At 37.9% G+C, this 18,710-nt stretch overlaps 1 protein-coding gene across 1 annotated transcript in view; it reads right to left on the bottom strand.

Moving 5' to 3' along the window:
* Positions 1–18,710, bottom strand: part of LOC110159307 (pyruvate carboxylase, mitochondrial) — a 606,539-nt gene that overhangs the window by 417,334 nt on the left and 170,495 nt on the right.

The raw sequence follows: 18,710 nt of genomic DNA on the forward strand, positions 1-18,710 counted from the left end.
TCCCGCTTGACACCATGGAGATTTTATCACTTTGCTTATAATGTTCTACAATATGGCATTAAAATTAAAACCAAAATCTTACATTTACGATCAAAAATAAAGTGACAAACATGCATTCATTTTGTAAGCGGGGTCGCCTCTCCACAGATGTAACCTGTAACTTGACTTGGTGTCCATGATTTTAATGCCATACTGCGGAATATTCCAGACACTTTTAAGAACATGTGATATTGCTGATGTGTGTGTGTCAGTGTGGCACTTGCCCCAGATACACACACACACACACACATATTGACAGTGTGAGTCTGGGCCTTTGTGCACTGTGATTGATCCCTGTTGGTGTGAATGCTCAGCTGTCAGTCTGAGGTGACTTCATTGGAGTCAGTGGTGCCCGCCGTGCCCCCTGCCAACTCATTATGGGGCATTGTTCAGAACGGTCCAGTGCACTGAGCTGGCAGGACACGTCAGGTCACCGTCACTGACCACACACTGATCGCTCGTCTGAACCTCATACAAATATCATGGCTTCTCTCTGCGCTTACCAACAGCAACAAGAGTGCTGTTTTTACACGACCAGTCCAAAGTTTGAACACATCATCTCACTCCATGTTTTTCATCTTTATTTTTAATTTATATACACAGAGAAGACAACACACTATGAAGTAAGATTATATGGAATTATGTATTAAAGAAAAAAGTTACATAAGTGAAATAATTTAGTTTCTTCATTAAAAAACAAATCTGGAGTTAAGTTTTATTTCATTCATACATGTTTAACATACAAACCCTGCATATTTAGACTGAGTTCTTCTCTTAAACAGAACATACTAATACAGGAAGTGCTCCACTGTGTTTTTAAACTCCATACACCTTCACTAGAATCATTTGGATGATCTCAGCCCTGGAATTGCCAATCTCTACTGAACTAAAGGTAAAAGGAGCTGTTAACTTGAAAACTACAGCTTCAAAACATCACAAGGTGAAGCAGAGCATTTTGAGCTTTGGAGATATAGACAGACTAATAATAAAGGGTTACTAAAACAAAATAACTCCAGGTATGTTTCTGATGAGGTAACAACATTATAACATGGCTTAAAGCTCACAAGTGTCAATTTTGCGTATAATATAGAACCTTTACATATATGTTCTACTCCTTGGGCTAAAAAGGGTTAGGATGTTGTTAAATTGAAGGACAAATTGAAAGTAGGAGCTGGGAGACCGATGAAGAATGGACACTTATCCACCTGTGTGCCTGCAGCATCTCCCAGGAGAGCTGCAGAGAGGGGGAGGAGGGGAGGAAGAGCAGGGGTAATTTGATATAATGACTTTAATATGAAAATGAGGAGCAAATGGTTGAGCTTTAGGGCTGAAAACAAACCCGGGGCTACCTGTTTCACAAGTGTTTTACTCTGTACTGATTTAGTGACTGGTGAACTTGAAATTTACGGATCAGTACTTCTTACAAACATATTATCTACTTAAATTATGATAATTTAACAAAAGTACCACAGATAAGACCCCAAAGTACTCCAGAAGTGGGGAGCAAGAAAACACAACCATTAACACCATTAACAACCAAACTAAATATTTTTAAATTTATATATATATATATATATATATTTTTTTTTTTTTTTTTAAAGAATATAAATATTTTTGCTTTTTTACATATATTTAACCAAAGATAACAAAATCAGGTTGCTCAGATTGTTTAATATGTTAATGTGCACTTCTATACATCAATTCACCTGCACTGTGTAACTTTTTTTGCCTGTCACCTGCTGGTCTCCATGGAGATATTACTGCATTGCCTGGAAAGTTCCATGGTATAGCATTAAACATCGGTCAAGCATTTATTTCATTACATAATTTAAAAAAAAAATACCTTTAAAACATATTTTTAACTGTTACTGGTGTCAACCCTTCACAAACCTGACCTGTAACTTGGCTTGGTGACATCTCCATGGAGATAAATCAATTCATTGCCATAATATGGAGGAACATTCCATAAACAGGTGGTGGACCCTCTACCAGTAAAGTCACACAGGACACCTTTAACAAAGTAATTTCTACAACTGACTTTATACTGTTACTTTATAGGTTCTAATGGAAAGGTACATTATGTATATTTAAACTTTTCTGGTGGAGGGGCCATCAAATGTTTTTTTGCCATGGTGATGTTATTGCTTTGTCTGGATTGCTCCACAGTATGGTATGAAATGTTTCTATCTTCATGGAGAAACCCACAGTTACAAGTCTGATTTGTGAAGAGGTAACCCTGCTCAGGAGTTAGAATATATGTCTTTCTAGGTATTTCTGAGTTATAAAACCACCTGTAATTAACTAAATATAATGTAGAGCTAGGGCTGATCATTATGGAAAAAAATCATTATCACAATTATTTTCGTCAATATTGAAATGACGATTATTCAAATGATTATTTTTCAGTAACACAATGCATTAATCAGCATTTCTCACTTTGTTATTGATAATTTACCCAAAAACGTTCAAATTGAAAATAAATATAGGCTACAAATATGAACCTTAGAGCAGTTTTGAGATTTATGAAATTTATTTTGAACATGAAATAAGGCATGGAAAAACAAATGTATCCTAAATAAACCATATATCCAGCTTCTCCAGTTCTACAACCTCCATATTTAAAAATAAAATAAATACCGAAAAATAAACTTTGTTAAGCTATCGTTTCAACTTGATTATATGAGTTTGGAGATCGTTTGGCACACAAATTGAAATCGCGATCAAAATTCGATTAATTGTACAGCTTTAGGTAGAGCTGTTTAATGCAGATCAATGGCATATCCATAGAATCAAGCAGGTGATGGACCCTTGCCAAAAAAATTACATAGTGCACCTTTAACTTAATCAGTAGTTTAATTATTAGCATAATCCCTAAAGCCTTCCTTGTTGATATAAAGACATTTAGACCTAGAATTTATAGAAAATCATGTGTATTGAGCAGTTGGCAGTGGCACAGCTAATAGATTTCCTTCCCCTACCGATGTCACATGTCACACGTGCTGCCAGTGACTGCTGCTGACATTAAAAAAAGCTGATCAATGCTTGGCTGTTGCCGTGAGCGACCAGACGACGTTTTTTGAATGTGTGGGAGGGAGTCCGCGTCAAATACAGACAGTAAACAAAACAAGCAGACAGCAGCGCACAGATTAGGATCACCAACTGTGTATTTACATAAGCAATCAAATAAGACTTGTGCTGAGGCGGGTGGGCTGGAGTCTTATCGAGTTTGTGGAGAGGTTTTTTTTTTTAGGTGGCATAAGGACTACGGAAGATGTTCTAGAGAAAAAAAAAAAATGTTTTCACTTTTTACTGTCTCAGCCAAGTCAGATGTGTTCTAGCCTCCATTGGGCTTTTAAAGAGCTCATAGTTTTCTGATCTATGTCCGAATGTTGTTTCCTCATCAAAAACATACCCGGAGTTGTGTTTCGTTTCATTCACACATGTTTAAAACACAAACCTGCATATTTAGTCTGAGGAAAACACACCATTCTACCTTGTGATGTCGTGTGGTAATACAGGAAGTCCTCCACTGTGTATTTATTTAGGTTTCTATAGAAGTGCCAGCCGGAGGAGCTCAAGGCTGCAGAGAATGTTCATGTTTTTAAGAGCAGGGTCAAAAACCCACCTTTTTAGCTTAGCTTTTGAATGAAATCTTATACTTTTACTTGTTTCTATTGTATTCATTTTATTATATTTATTTTAGGCTTTTTTTTTTTAAGGATTTCCAGTGTTTCCTGTAGGAGCCCTCTGCATCATTGTTTTTAATCACTGTAAAGCACTTTGTGTTACATTTTTGTATGAAAGCGCTTTATAAATAAAGTTTGATTGATTGATTGATTTGATTGACACCTTCACTAGAATCATTTTGATAATTTCAGACCTGGAAATGCCCATCTCTAGTGAACAAAATGAATACACTCATACAGATATAGATTCCAATACCACAATGAAAACTGATAAAAGGTGATTTAAAAAAACAAAAACAAAAAAACTCAGATTGTATTTGGACAGTAGAATAATTTTCAGTATTGAATATATTTCTTTTATATTAACATGTGGTCTTATATCTGTGTAACCCCTCAGTCGTCCAGGTAGGTTCCATAGTGGTCCATAGGTGTATAGTAGGGGTGTAACAATAACAGAGATATCATGATATCGTATCATCAAAGGTCCCCCAATAATATCACAATATATTGAATTACAAGTCTCTTTGCTTAAATTAAGAGTTATGGTGCAGCAAAAGCTAAAAAAACAGAGGGAACTACATAGACCATGATCCTTTGCTCCATTTCATTGCAGACTAGAAGAAGAAATATCTGTTGTAAGCACTTTTAAATCTTATTATTAGTCTTGTCAAGGAATTTTAAGAAGAAAATGTAGCATATTCACAGTCACAAAATACCATAATAAACATCGTACCGTGAGATGTATATCATGAAAATATCGTACACAGAGTTTTGGATATTGTTACATTCCTAGCGTATAGTCTGTGTGATCTTATACTTCAAAATTATTCTAAAGCAATTCAGGAGAAGTTCATTACTGTCTTGTGAATGCCAGTTTTTTAAAGCATTGATAACTTTCTCAAATGAGTATCTAATTTCAATACTAGTTTCATTAGCGTCTGATTTTCGATACTTCTGACAACCCTATCTCCAAGTGCTTACATTTGTTTGTGTCTTTTGAGCCCCCATACCTCATTCTTTGTTGATATAGCCAGGAGGACTTTTGCACACCGCTGTAGCTCTCCAACTTTATCCGTAGATTTCATAAAAACACTTTTCTGTTTTCTCTCTTGTGGGTGCTGTGTCGCAAACACAGCGTATCCCAAAGCAATTCGGAGCAGTTCTGTTTAATGCCAGCCAACTGCCTTGTATACTCCTATAGCTGTGAGACTGCTCTGTGGGGAAACACGCCGGCTATGGATGACAAATCTGATATGTTTGGAGCGAGAATGAAAAGTCTACGTCAACATTTTGAGATAAATAACGGCACACAACAGCTTAGAAAGGATAATAGATTTAAACATTGCTCCAAGCTCAAATTAGATTAAGATTACATAAAAAATAAATAATCGTGAATCCAAAATCAGTGCCAATTTGAGTGAGCCAAACATCTCTCTTTGCAGATACTTGATACTTTGCAGTGGGGGTTTTCTACATGCAGCTATTGGCGAAATGTTCAACAGTTACCATGGTGACACAATGCACACATAAGAAAACACCACCAAAAATTATTGTCTGAAAACTCAAGAAAAAAATACAAAATGGATTTTAACACCACATTTTCAGGAGCCTGTGATCAATATGAGTGTTCGTGGTCCTGTTTGATTTTCAACAAAGAGGTGAGAATAATATTAATTTTTATTCCAGTTTGTGATTGTAATTTTATGTGTGAGAAACCGCATTTATTTTCAGTCTGGTGTGCACACAAAATATAAATTTGTTCACAGCCTTTTACTTTATCTCACTACATATTATATAATCTGATGAATATTATTATTATTTTTTTTTAAGATGAATATTGTGATTTAAAATGTGCAAAATATAACAGATTCACAGGTGTCACAGATTACGGTTATATATCGGACACAAGTATGCGCCTTTCCACAAACGTGACTTGTAGCTTTCTCCATTGAAACAGATTCGTTTAAAGCCACAGTGTCAAACAGTCAAGGCAACGAAACACCACCTTTTCTTTTTCAATTTTCCACATAACCATGTCATGTTTTCCTGATATGAACCTTGTTTTGTTTTTTTCTCTTCAAATCTCTACTCCTCTCTTCTCGCTCTCGGTGTGTGTCCATCGCTGCATTGTGCCTTCACTGTTCAGAGGGCTCTTCATTTCAGTGGAACGATGGATGAGAAGCCCGAGCCATGTGCAGGAGAAGATAAAAGCATTCTCAAACACTCACACATCACACGGCCGGAGAGATAGTGGCATACGAAAACAACAGGGCCAAAGCAGATACTGACGCCACCTCACCAAAGCAGAAAATGCACCGTGGACGTATACAGCCTGATAGAGGAGGCATGGTCCCACATCACTGAATGAGAATGGGATTTTGAACAGAGCAATAATGAAATACTCAAGAAATGCTGTGGAAGTGTTTTGTAAAGTATTGGAAATCACATGCAAATTGCTACCAAAGGAGTAACGAAAGTACACATTAGCAGCAAACTAGACTGAGGATCAAGTCTTTTAAACTTAATTTTGTATTTTTGTATCATGACAACACTGTTTATTATTTTGCTTTCACGATCCTTGTTCATCTTCTAAACTACAATCTTGATCCTGTGTTCAAGATATTATAAGTATTTGACCAACAGTAAAGTGCTTTTGTACTTAAAGGGTCTCCTTTATTCAATACCAGATGGTTTTAAATGTACCTTAAAACTGCTTACTGAATGCTGACTGTGAACAGGGTCTCCTCTCAACAGATCTGACCTGCAACTTGGACTGCTGGCGTCTAAATGGACATAGTTTAGTTTAATACCATCCTGGTGCTACCTAGTGCCTCCGCTCAATTTCATTTCTCTCCAGCAAATAGGTCAGGAATCAGAAAACACTTGACGGTTTACAAGAACCTCGGAAGTTGTAGAACCCACACCGGCCAATCAGCGAAGAGCTGTGAAGCCATGACTGGGTCCCTTTTTGTGGTGCAGTACAACAATAAACAAAGCTGTTGAGACGGATGTAGACGAAGACATACATTCTGTGTTGGCAACGATTCCCGAGATTGAGGATTTAAAGCTGGAACAAAGAGAATGTTCGGTGAATTTTATCAAGGGGAAAGACGTCATTGCCCTTCTTCCTATGGGATTTGTGCATTACATACGTCACAACCAAATAGTAGCGATTGATTAAATTAAAAAAAGTACCCGTTTACCGTCGAGAGAACAAATCCTAACGCTACAAGGTCAGACTGTTTCCACGAAGTGAAACCGGCTGATGAATCAGACTAATACTGTGGAGCATTGCAGTCAAAGCAATGACACCTCCATGGAGAAAAGGATGCGGCAGCCCCTCTCACCAGAAGTGTTACATTTAACATTGCACTGAAATTAAGTTTGATATTTTAACACATTTTAAAACAAATATAGAAAAAAAGTGGAAAGTCAACAGTAACAAGAGGCTTGGTAGTTTATTTCTCACACCATGTTCTGCTTTTTTGCCACTGGGTAAGTCTGGCCAATTAAATGCTACAGCTACAGAATTGAACTATGATATACTAGTATTTAAACATGCCTTCTTTTTCCATATGTGGTGCCTGGAGTATGACGTGAGTGTTGAACGTCTTGCCAAAGGACATCAAAATAAAAATATTCTAATTCTCCTATGTAGGGCTGTAATATAGGACAAATGCTGCTAAAACCCTAAAGACATTGAGCCAACCCATGCAAAGAAGTGTGTAAAATTAACTGAACGAGAACTGGAATAAAAATGAGCGGGGAGGAAGCGCAGGGGTCAGCAGGGAGACAGAAACCCGACGGACAAGAGCGCACACACTAAACTTGAGTGATTAAGTTGCAAATGGAAGGAAGGGACGACCATATAAGGAAACCAGCACATATTATATAAAGATGGGATGGGTAAATTAAAAACTGTAAAAAAACTGAAATCTTTGGAACTTATTTATTGCAATGAGGCCAGTTTTTCTTGAGCAGAAACTTTGATATTTAAGTACTGTATGAACCGAAACCCTCAGCCATATTCATTAATAGCCCATACAGACGCTATATAAATACATTATTAATACTGGATCTCCATAAGGCATTTAAATAATACAAATGAGTCCTGTCTGCTGTTTTCGAGGGAATCACTGGCCTAGCTTTCACAAATATGAATACAGAGATGGTTTATTTTGATGCAGGGTTAAATTATGTCAAATATGCCAGTTTGTAGCATTCTCAAGTGAGGAAGCCTGAGCAAAGAGCTTTCTTCAGTAGATGGACTGGAAAGGGTTTTAAACATCTTTAAAAACAATTCTTTTTATTATAGAAACAGCACATTTACACCGGTTTCATGTGAATAGGTAGCCAGACTGGTGCCACCTAGTGCCTTCACTTAATTTCATTTCTCTCCAGCAATTAGGTCAAGAATTGGAATACACTAGATGGTTCACAAAAACCCAGAAGTGCAAGTTCAGGCACCAACCAATAATCGAAGAGCCGTACATACGATACCTGAGATCGAGGATTTAAAGCCGGAACAAAGAAAATGTCTAGTGAATTTTATCAAGGGTAAGGATGTTATTCCCCTTCCTCCTATTTGGGATTTGGGAAAAGCTTAATATACCAGTTAACCACATTAGTGGCGCATTGCATACGTGACTACCAAATAGCAGCGACTGGTTTAATGACAAAAAGTACCCGCCTACCGTCGAGCGAACGAATTCCAATGCTGCAAGGTCAGACGGTTTCTACGAAGTGAAACTGGCTGATGAATCAGGATAGTGAATAGGCCCATGTTTACTAAATCGAAGCAAACATCTCATTTTGATGCTTCTAAATTATATTACTGAATCCTCATCTGGTTATCACAAATTTAAACAATTTCGAATGTTATCTGCCACCAGCTTGTCTCCATGGAGATATTTTTGCATTGCCTGGAATGTAGCACAATATGGTCTTGCATATATATTGAAAAACTTACTTTATAACTATGAGCAGCTTGTCTCCATGGAGATTGAGAAGTCTAATGCCATTCTGTGAAACATTCCAGACAAAGCAATAGCATCGCAATAACTTCATGGAGAGAAGCAGATAGCAGATCTCCATCAGAAAAGTTACACAATGCACCTTTAACACTTTAAAATGTCCTATATTACATAAAATTGAGGTTTGTGAGCTTTAAGGCATGTTAGAGTGCTGCTACCTCATCAAAAACATACCCAGAGTTGTTTTGTTTCATTCCCACATGTTTGAGTAATCCTGCATTATTAGTCTGTTGTTAGAATAATTGTGTATATGTTATCCCATATTTTCTATGTATTGTTTTTTGTGTGAAATAATGTTTGTGCTTATAACTATGCAGTGACTTGTCACCCACTCTGCACACCGCTAAAACAATGACTTAGTCAGCTCTTTTCTGAGAAAGAGGACGGCTCTCACTTTGCTGGGAAAGAGGGCAGCTCTCAAGGATGGCAGAAAGAAGGGGACGTGCTGGAGGGGACGTGCTGTTCCTAAAGATGCTACAACAAAGATGCTACAACAATGATGCTACACCTTATCGGCCACCTGATGCTGAATATACATATTTGCACAATGAAATCATGTCTGATGTTTCTACTGTTTTTTGCTGTTTTCAACCCCTCCCCTTAGAGAAACACCCATTGTAACTAGGGACTCCCTTATGACAATAAAAAGAGGAGACGCAGGGAGTGCATCAGGGCGGGTGGAGACTGCTGTAACTGATCGCACTCTCTGTCCGTCCTCCTCGCGAGTAAATCCTCATTAATCTCTTGTCTTTCTTCTTACTTTTACAATGTTTAGGTGGGCTTAAACCTGACATCTGTCTACATCTCCAGAGCTCAAAATGTTATGTTCAAGTAGTTTTCAAGGTCAGAAGAGAGTTTATAAACACAGTGGAGCATTTCCTCTATTACTACAAGGCATCACAAAATGGAACAAATATGCATATGAGTTTGGTTGTTCAACATGTGTGAATGAATCTAAACAAAACTCCAGGTCCATTTGTGATGAGGAAACAACATTACAACAGATCAGAAAACTGCATAATATTGGATCTTTGAGCTTCGCAGTTCCTTTGCAGCTCTTATCCTTTACTTTACCTAACCAGGTTTATTTGACTGTTTTTTCTATAGCTTGTTCAATTACTATGCAGAGCAGCGGTTGAGGGCCAGCTGAGTGAGCGGAGCGTGGAGGGAGAAGCGACCGCTGTCACTAATACCAATTAAAAGTTGTGACTTTGCTGAAGAAAATGGGTCAGACTATGTTGTGATTGGACGGACCGTTCCTCGCTGCCTTGGCAACCGAGGGTCACAGAATGTAAGAATCTCTCAGGAGAAAAGCTGTGATGAGGCCGACTCGGGTTAGTTTATTGGGACAAAATACCGCTGTGCCAGACGCGACAGCTCTCTCCTGGCTCAGATCTTTAGCACAGATACCAGAGTCATGTTTAAATATAGAGTCCAGTGTCCTCAGCTGCTTTGTGCGTAATGCTCCGTGACCATGCTGACAAAGTAAAGTTTATCCAAGTAAATCTGTATAACATTTATGATCTCCACAGCAACCTAACACATGCACAACTGGCTAATCCACCACATATGTACTCTGATCAAATCGAGCTCAAGGTTTGGAGATGAATCCTGGTGGCGTCTCTCAGAAGATGCAAGTATGGAGTGTACAGGGTATTTTGTTGTACATATATGCAACAGAAATACACATATTGAGAATAAACTGATGTAAAACACAATTATTTCTGTGTATTTTATGTGAGTAAAAATGTTAAAAATGCGCACCAAAGTCACAGTATTGTCATGATATATAAGTTTGATAATATTGATAGAACTCTTATTAAAATGCACAAAATAATCCAGGTCTTTTTACTTGTTCTGATGAAATATTTAAACCAGGCCATGTCCAAACTATTTTAAAAAAATTTTCCTCATTTTCCAGGTGAATTGGCCCTTATTTCTTTAAGTGGTACTTTTTAAGACAAGTTTTTGAAAATCTACTTTGATACAGCCATTATCAAATGAGCAGTGTGTCCTTTTGAGGATCTGAGCATGGATGAAGGGTATGTAGCTCATTCTAACCCTCAATTGGCCTTTTGCTTTGTCTGTGTTTTGAAATGTGACCCTCAATGAGAAAAGTTTGGACGCTCCTGATTTAAACCATTAACTAATGAGATACACTTACTCGTTATTATAAACAAGAGTGCATTTTCAGTGTAGTTCGCATCTCCAGAGACTTGCAGAACTGTGTCAGAACTGAAGAAGCTACTAGAATGAGTGGCGAAACATTCACTTGAACTTGTGTCCACTTGACAGAATACAATTTTCTTTTGCTATAGACTCACAACCTGGACAACTTAAGGATTACACAGACATCAAGACCATGTCCAAACATTTTCATGAAAGGTCAAATTTAGGGCCATTTATGGTTAAGTAAATATTAGTTTTAATTATTCATTTTGTCCAAGTTCAAGCTCTCGTATTCGTATATCGTGCCGTTTACTCCCCTACATTTCCAGAGGCGTTTTGTGGCCTCTGTGTTGTGTTATGAGAGTACGTCCTGTCTCCTCTCGTGTGTGTCAGTTTCCTCAGGTCCCTTGTACATTAGTGAAACTGTGCCTCATTCTGGATCAGCAGCTTTTTACGCCCACTATGCAAAACCACAGCACTAAATTTAGACTGTTATTTTGAGAGTCCCTGGGCTTTAAGAATAGTTTTCAGAATACAAGCTTTTCTTAGATGTTTAATATATATTCATAAGCAACACATCCGATATGTTCACTTAAAGGTACAGGTGTGTTACCTGATTCACATTAAAGAGGTGTTAATATGCAAAACAGACTTTTTAGAGATTTCTGCCAAGTTATAACGCTGTTCCCTTATCAAAATATTCCTAACGAGGTTTTAGATTTCATCATGCATGTTTCAGTAACTTAGCAATCACTCCTGAGTCCTAACCGAACACTCCTTATGTTTAGCTGTAAGATTTGTCCAGTGTCAGCGCATAAACAACAATTTTCCATAAATATATGACATGATACAAAACAATGCACTACAACTATACAAACCTGATGCAATGTGCAGTAGTTTCATTAGCACAATGCATGCCAATTGTAAAGTGATAGTACTGTGAAGGGGGTTTGACCTTTGACTCGGTGTCAGAAATCAAAGTGAAACGTTTAATAGGTTGTTTTCAGTGATTTTAGCATTTTCAAAACAATAAAAGGTGACATGGTGATCTAAATATGTCATAGAAGTAAAATACCTCCTCTATAAGTTGGTGAAACCACACATTTACATAATTTATACAACATACAACATATTCGAGCGCCTTTTATTAGAAAGACAAAAGTTTAAATTACTCTAAAGGGGCATAAAAACATAAATACATGGGCGTTTCTAGGGAGTGGCCGCAAAATCTCTGGAATATTTGAAGTGCTTATAGGCAACTTTTACTATTGCACCAAATTATAACAAAGAGGACATGGACATATTTATAATTTGTATTCATTAAAAGTAAAAAAAATATAAAAATGTAAATTCTCAAAATTACTGCAAACCTAGTGTCTCCCTTTGGCCACCCCAGTGAAAAAAGTCTGGGCACGCCCCTGCATAAATATACTGTGTGCTGTTGATTAATAGTTTTATTTATTTAATTTATTTGATTCATTATTGTTGACAGTTTGCAACATCTAAATGAGTAGGTTTCATTTCATTTTGTACGGTTTGTGGGCTGGTTTGAACGCATCCTACCCAACCCTAATTACAAAAAACTATATAGCGCAGAGCTAATACAAAAAGATACTTTTATCCAGCTCTTTGAAAATGTGCTTTTTTTGACAGAATAATTAAGAACCATTTCCAAATGACTTTTATGAATGCTACTTGGTGCTGGTGGAACATTTGGAGTGTGTTCCTGAATATTGTGTGACAAATGAAGCCCATTAATTAGGGCTGCGTTAAACCAATGGAGATGTTTGAGTGAGAATGAAAAATGGAACTTTCCAGGAACTCGTTGTGCTTTTTCGTGCAGTTTTGAGAGGAGTGAAAGTGGTACAAATGAAGGAGAGACCAGTTTGATCAGAACATAACTAAGGCTGCGTTCAGACTGCAGCCTGAAGTGACCCAAATCAGATTTTTTGGCCCCTATGTGACCTGTATCTGATCTTTTAATGACAGTCTGAACGACACAGATCCGATTTTTTCAAATGTGACCCAGGCCACAAATGTCACTATTCTGCACTGAAGTAGGTGAAAATTGTTAATGAAGTGAAGCACATCGCCACTCACCACACTTGGCGACGTCTGCACATCCACACGTTCCTTTCAAAGGACATTGCTGCCACTGCCCCACAAAACACCACGGCCAAAAACCTCGTCCTTCTCAATCTCTTCCTTAAAACAAGTAAGTTGTTCATGTTCTGGCTCCGGTACGAGAGAAACTTTAAAATCTGTTTGAACAACATCCGTAAACACAGAGCACGCTCGTTGTGGATGACGTCATCATGTCCTTCAGTGCACATGCGGGACACTTTCAGGCCGTTTAATGTTCACACTGGAGATCACATACAAGACGCATTTAATTGGAAATGTAAACGACCTTGCAAAAACATCGGATTTCACACAAAAAAAAAAAAAAAAATCGGAATTGAGCATTAAACCCTGCAGTCTGAAAGTAGCCTAAGCCACAAGTTTGTGACCATATTATGACATCTCTTTGCATTGAATCTGTCAGAGGTTTGGACACAGAGCATTTCTTTTGTTTTAAATGTTGGCTAATGAGCAAATAAGAGCAAGTATTAAAATGTATAGAAATGAATATTTGCTTCAACAAAAGATGTGGAAAAGCAGGTAAATATATAACGTATAGCAGTCAAACGTTTTAGAACACTACACCAGTTTTTTTTTTTTTTTTTTTTTCAGTGTATTGTTTACTTTTGATTCATGAAAGTGTCCACCTTTGGCAGATATAACAGCTGAACACACTCGTGGCTTTCTTTTTACAACATCAAAATCAAATATTATTTAGAAAGTTCTTTCCAAGTCTGTTGCAGAAGTTCCCATAAATGTGTGGCACTTCTGTGTTGTTTTACTCTTCTGTCCCATTCATCCCAAACCAGCTCAATGGGGTTTAAGTCTGGACACTGTGCTGGACACTCCATGTTTTCAAGCTCACTATTTTGTTTTTTTTTACTAAGGTAGTTTTGGCAGAACATGAACTTGTGTTTTGTTATCTTATCTTTTTTTTTTTAACCTCTGGCTGTTCAGTTCTTACCTTTGTACCATTTCAAGCTCTTCACTGGACTTGCACGACTTGAATTGCAATAAATAACTGGAAAATTTAGGGTGTTCTAAAGCTTTGGACTGATAGTGTAAGTAAAATAAATGGTGTTTTATGTTATATTAAAAAAATAGGCCTACACCATGTCACTTTTCTGGTGGGGAGTGAGCCTTCTTGATGTTTTCTTTACCTGGAAAGTTCCACATGGCATTAAACTAACCACTTTGCATGCATTCAGTTACAGATGTTTTCATAACCTGGTGACGTCACTTGCATGTTAACAGTATCGAAATTCTGATACTAATCGATACTAAAGCTAGTATTGAAACTGGATACTAATCTGAGCAGGTATCGATGTGTGATGTGAAGAAATTGACAAATTAAGGCCATTATTCACAGGACAGAAAATGAACTCACTTTAGAATAATTTTGAGCTGTATCAGAACAAGTATAAAACCACACAGACTAAGGCTACGTTCAGACTGCAGGGCTTAATGCTCAATTCCGATTTCTTTGTGAAATCCAATGTTTTTGCGAGGTCGTTCACATTTTCAATTAAATGCGACTTGTATGTGATCTCCAATGTGAACTTTAAAAGGTCCGAAAGTGTCCCGCATGCGCACTGGAGGACATGATGATGTCAACCGCAGCGAGCGTGCTCTGTGTTTATGGAAGTTGTCCAAACATGGACGTGAGCATTGAGCCTCTGGAGATTTTAAAATTTCTCTCGTCCCGGAGCCACAACATGAACAACTTACTTGTTTTAAGGAGGAGAAAGATAAGAAGAAGGACGAGGCTTTTGGCCGTGGCGTTTTGTGGGACAGTGGCAGCGGAGACGTAAACAAGAGTGGGGAGTGGTGATGTGCTTCGCTTCAGTGACATGGAGTTCATTAACAATTTTCGCCTACTTCAGTGAGAAATAGTGACGTTTGTGGCTTGTTGATAACTTGTTGGTCGGATGAATGAGCTTTGTCCGTTCAGACTGAAGTCGCATGTCAAAAGATCGGATATGTACCGGTTTCAGAACCACATATCGAAGGGGCCTGGGTCGCATTTGATAAAATAGGATCTGTGTCGTTCAGACTGTCATTAAAAGATCAGATACAGGTCACATAGAGGTAAAAAAAAAAAAAAAAAAAAAAATCGGACTTGGGTCACTTCAGGCTGAACGTAACCTATTATACACTCATGGAAAGCTATGGAACATACCTGGACGATCCACAGACATAACACCATATGGTAATATAAAAGAAACTACTATGATTTAATGTTGAAAATGACATTCTATTGTCTAAATAAAGTGTGTCTTTAATTATGTTTATCATTATCTTCTGAATCTTTATTGAGCATCGAGTCTATTCGAGACGAACAGATGGTGCCGCCTCCACCAGAAAAGCTACATTGTGCAGCGTTAATATATTACACACTACCAAACTGAATAAAAAATAAGTTATAATCAAAACATGCTGTCTAGAAACATTTAAATCACATCCAAACATTGCTTTCTATATGCATGGGAGATTTTGGATGCCTGCACGTAAAGTCAAAGACAAGATACCAAAAAAGATAAAAAGAGGAAACCCAAGGCACAGCAAATGGAACAAAAGGGCAGGTATATTACTTGGGGAGAGGAGAGTATATTGTGTGGTAACAGGGGAGCAGCTGGATATAAAGACAACCATGAAGCCGGACGGAGAAATGCGATTATCAGGTAAACAAGTTTGAGATGGGATACATGAGGGATGGGGGACCCGAGTCTGAAAAATAACAATATTTCCACTGAGAACTGAAGTAAAATGCAAAGAGAAACATTGAGCGAGCTACCGAAAACGGCTCGAGAGCATGGGGCCTTTGATGGAGGAAAAGAGCATGGAAATGACATATAAGTAGACAGTGAAGAATAGAGAGATGGAGAGATGGTGTATGGAACAAAACAGAATGACAAAAGAGTGATTTCAAGGGAGATCTGTGACTAAATGCAAATGTGAAAGATGTCTAATACAGTGATCCAAAATAGATATTAGTTACATGACAAAAAATACAAATATATCGTGGAAGTGGGGGAATCTTTCCACAGATCTGACTTGTAACTTGGCCTGGTGGTGTCACATGCTTGTTTCCATTATTATAGATACCGTTTTTTCCGGGCTATTAGGTGTTCTGGATTATAAGGCGCACTGTTATTAAATGGTCTATTTTCGAACTTTTTTCACAAATAAACGGCACTGGACTTTAAACGAAACACAACAGTTAGATGGGTCAGTGGGTCTTTGTTTGGCGTGTTCACGGTGCTGTCTGGGACCGCTGGATTGTTGGCATGTTCGCAGTGACTCAGTTGTTCAGTTGTGTCTAGAAGTGGCACATTGCACTCACTTTTTTGGTTTGTTCCTCCGTTCCGTTCCTCGTTGGCGTGGAGAGATGAGTGTGACTGAGTGTTTTTCGCTGTGCGGTCGCTGTCTGCTCCGTGCGTGTTTTGCATGCGCTGCAGGTGGTGCGGCTTTGTAGTTTACTGAAGTCGTGCTGGGACACCCGAGTGGATTCGTGTATAGGGCGCTCTGGATTGCAGGGTGCGCAGGCATTTTTTGATGGGGTTGGAGGCTTAAGAGCGCGTCTAAAAGCCCGGAAAATACGGTAACTTTAATGCGATACTGTGAGCTTTCCAAGTAAAGAAATTGCATGGAGACAAGCAGGTGCGGGACCCTACACAAGAAAAGTTACACAGTGCATCTTTAAGAAAAAAAAAAAAACATAGTTCACATCAATATTACGTGAACTAAATATGTTTCCAGTGAGTTATACTGTACTTTTACTATGTTTACATTTTAGTTACATAGATGGTAGTTGGGCTGTATTCAATTTTCAGCCAAAATTTGTATTAGCCCATTACAAATTTTATTTAGGTTATAAGTATTTTTATGGGCCAACAGCAGAAGGAGAAGGTTTTGAGTGGATTAGTTCAGGATCTGAGAGTGAATCCTATGTCTAATCTGCCTTTTCCCAATACAACTACACTTTATCCTGCCTTTCTGTATAAAGTAGCAGTAGTTTTTTTTCATGAACTAGACTGCAGTTGTAGTAATGGCTCTATTCACGCTTACGTCACAAACCAGGAAGACGTTTGGAAACATGTGATGACAACTTCCGGCCTAGTTACAGACACTGGGCTCGCTGACCAACTGCGATTAAACCCACTGAAGTAAATGTGATGTGTAAGATGAAGACTGCATCTCTTCTAATCGCATGCACCCAGTGCACTCGGAGTTGTGAGTCAGTGTGGAAATGATGAAAACTGAGGTGTGGTTGTAATTGTTGATCGGGTCACCGAAAATAACAGAATGCTACAATGACATGGAGCTCAAGAAATCTGGGACATTTTATTATTTTTCATAGACATGTCCGACGTCTACCACGAACAGAGCCCGCCAGAAGTTGTTAAGTTTTGCCACGCTCCCTTTTTAGCTTTAATAATAGGCTGGACATGTCAACAAGTTGTTTCTTTAGTCGACTACAGCCCTAGATGGTAGACATTAACGAAAGGTAAATAGTGTTCCTGAATGCTGTATTTTCTTAAAGGTCCTATATACAAAATTGACTCTTAGAATGTTATTATCTCATAAAAATCATACCTGGAGTTGTCTTTTGTTAAATTCACAAATCATTTTTTTCTTCTGTTTACATCTCCAAAGCTTAAAATGCCCTGTTCCACTTTATGATGTCATGAAGTGGTAGTTTTCAAGTGAACAGCTACTTTGAGAGAAGCAATGTCAAGGCTGAAACCATCTAAATTCACTTCCTGTATTACCACATGACATTACAGTTTGGAACAGAGTGTTTTTAGTTTGGGTTTTGGTTTCCAGGTATGTTTTTGATGAGGAAACAACACTATAACAGATCAGAAAATAGTGTAATATGGACACTTTAATATATTTTATACTTCAACAGGCGATACTTATACTCTCAGTACACAGATTTGTAAGGTTATCTCAAGTCCATTTTACGCCATTGGCCCAAATAATACATAAATAAAAACATTGGTATTTTCGGACGAGCACACAACTCAATTTTCTTGCGAACATAAAATTCTGAGTCCTATCAAATAATATTTTTTATGTTCCTATAACAAAATATCCATCTACCACTGTAATCGCCTGCGCCTGAAATCAAATTACGTAGAAAATGATCAAATATAAACATCAGGAGAAGTAGTAAACATGAAAAACAGGAGGAAGGAGGGAGCATGACTTTATGTGGTGGAAAACGTGAGATTTGTGGACTTGTAAATGAGAACAGCGCTGTAGAGACGAAGGAGAAGAGGAAGAGAAGAGCGGAATGACCTGAATAAAACCTGCACGGGAACGATATCACATGGACCAGAACATAAAAACATAAGATCTACAGGGCCTTTAAGTTATACAAGCGAGCATACACATTTGGTATTCTTTTCCATTACTGGATATGTATTTGAAAATACTCCCAAATCTGATAGTACATATAGTGAAGCTTGGAGTCATTTGGGGATTAAACCAACACAAGTCCTGACACATTTCTGCGACAAAAATATTCAAACACAACATGCACAACGTTTTTTTTTTTCTTCTTGTTTACCGATTTTATATGGGTAGCAGGATTGTCAGGAGTTTTGAAAATCAGAACAAGTCTAAGAGCACATAGACTAGTATATGACCATGAACC

Source organism: Boleophthalmus pectinirostris, unplaced genomic scaffold, assembly GCF_026225935.1.
Source record: "Boleophthalmus pectinirostris isolate CB_2022bp ecotype Guang Dong unplaced genomic scaffold, ASM2622593v1 HiC_scaffold_20, whole genome shotgun sequence".
NCBI classification, from domain to species: Eukaryota; Metazoa; Chordata; class Actinopteri; order Gobiiformes; family Gobiidae; genus Boleophthalmus; species Boleophthalmus pectinirostris.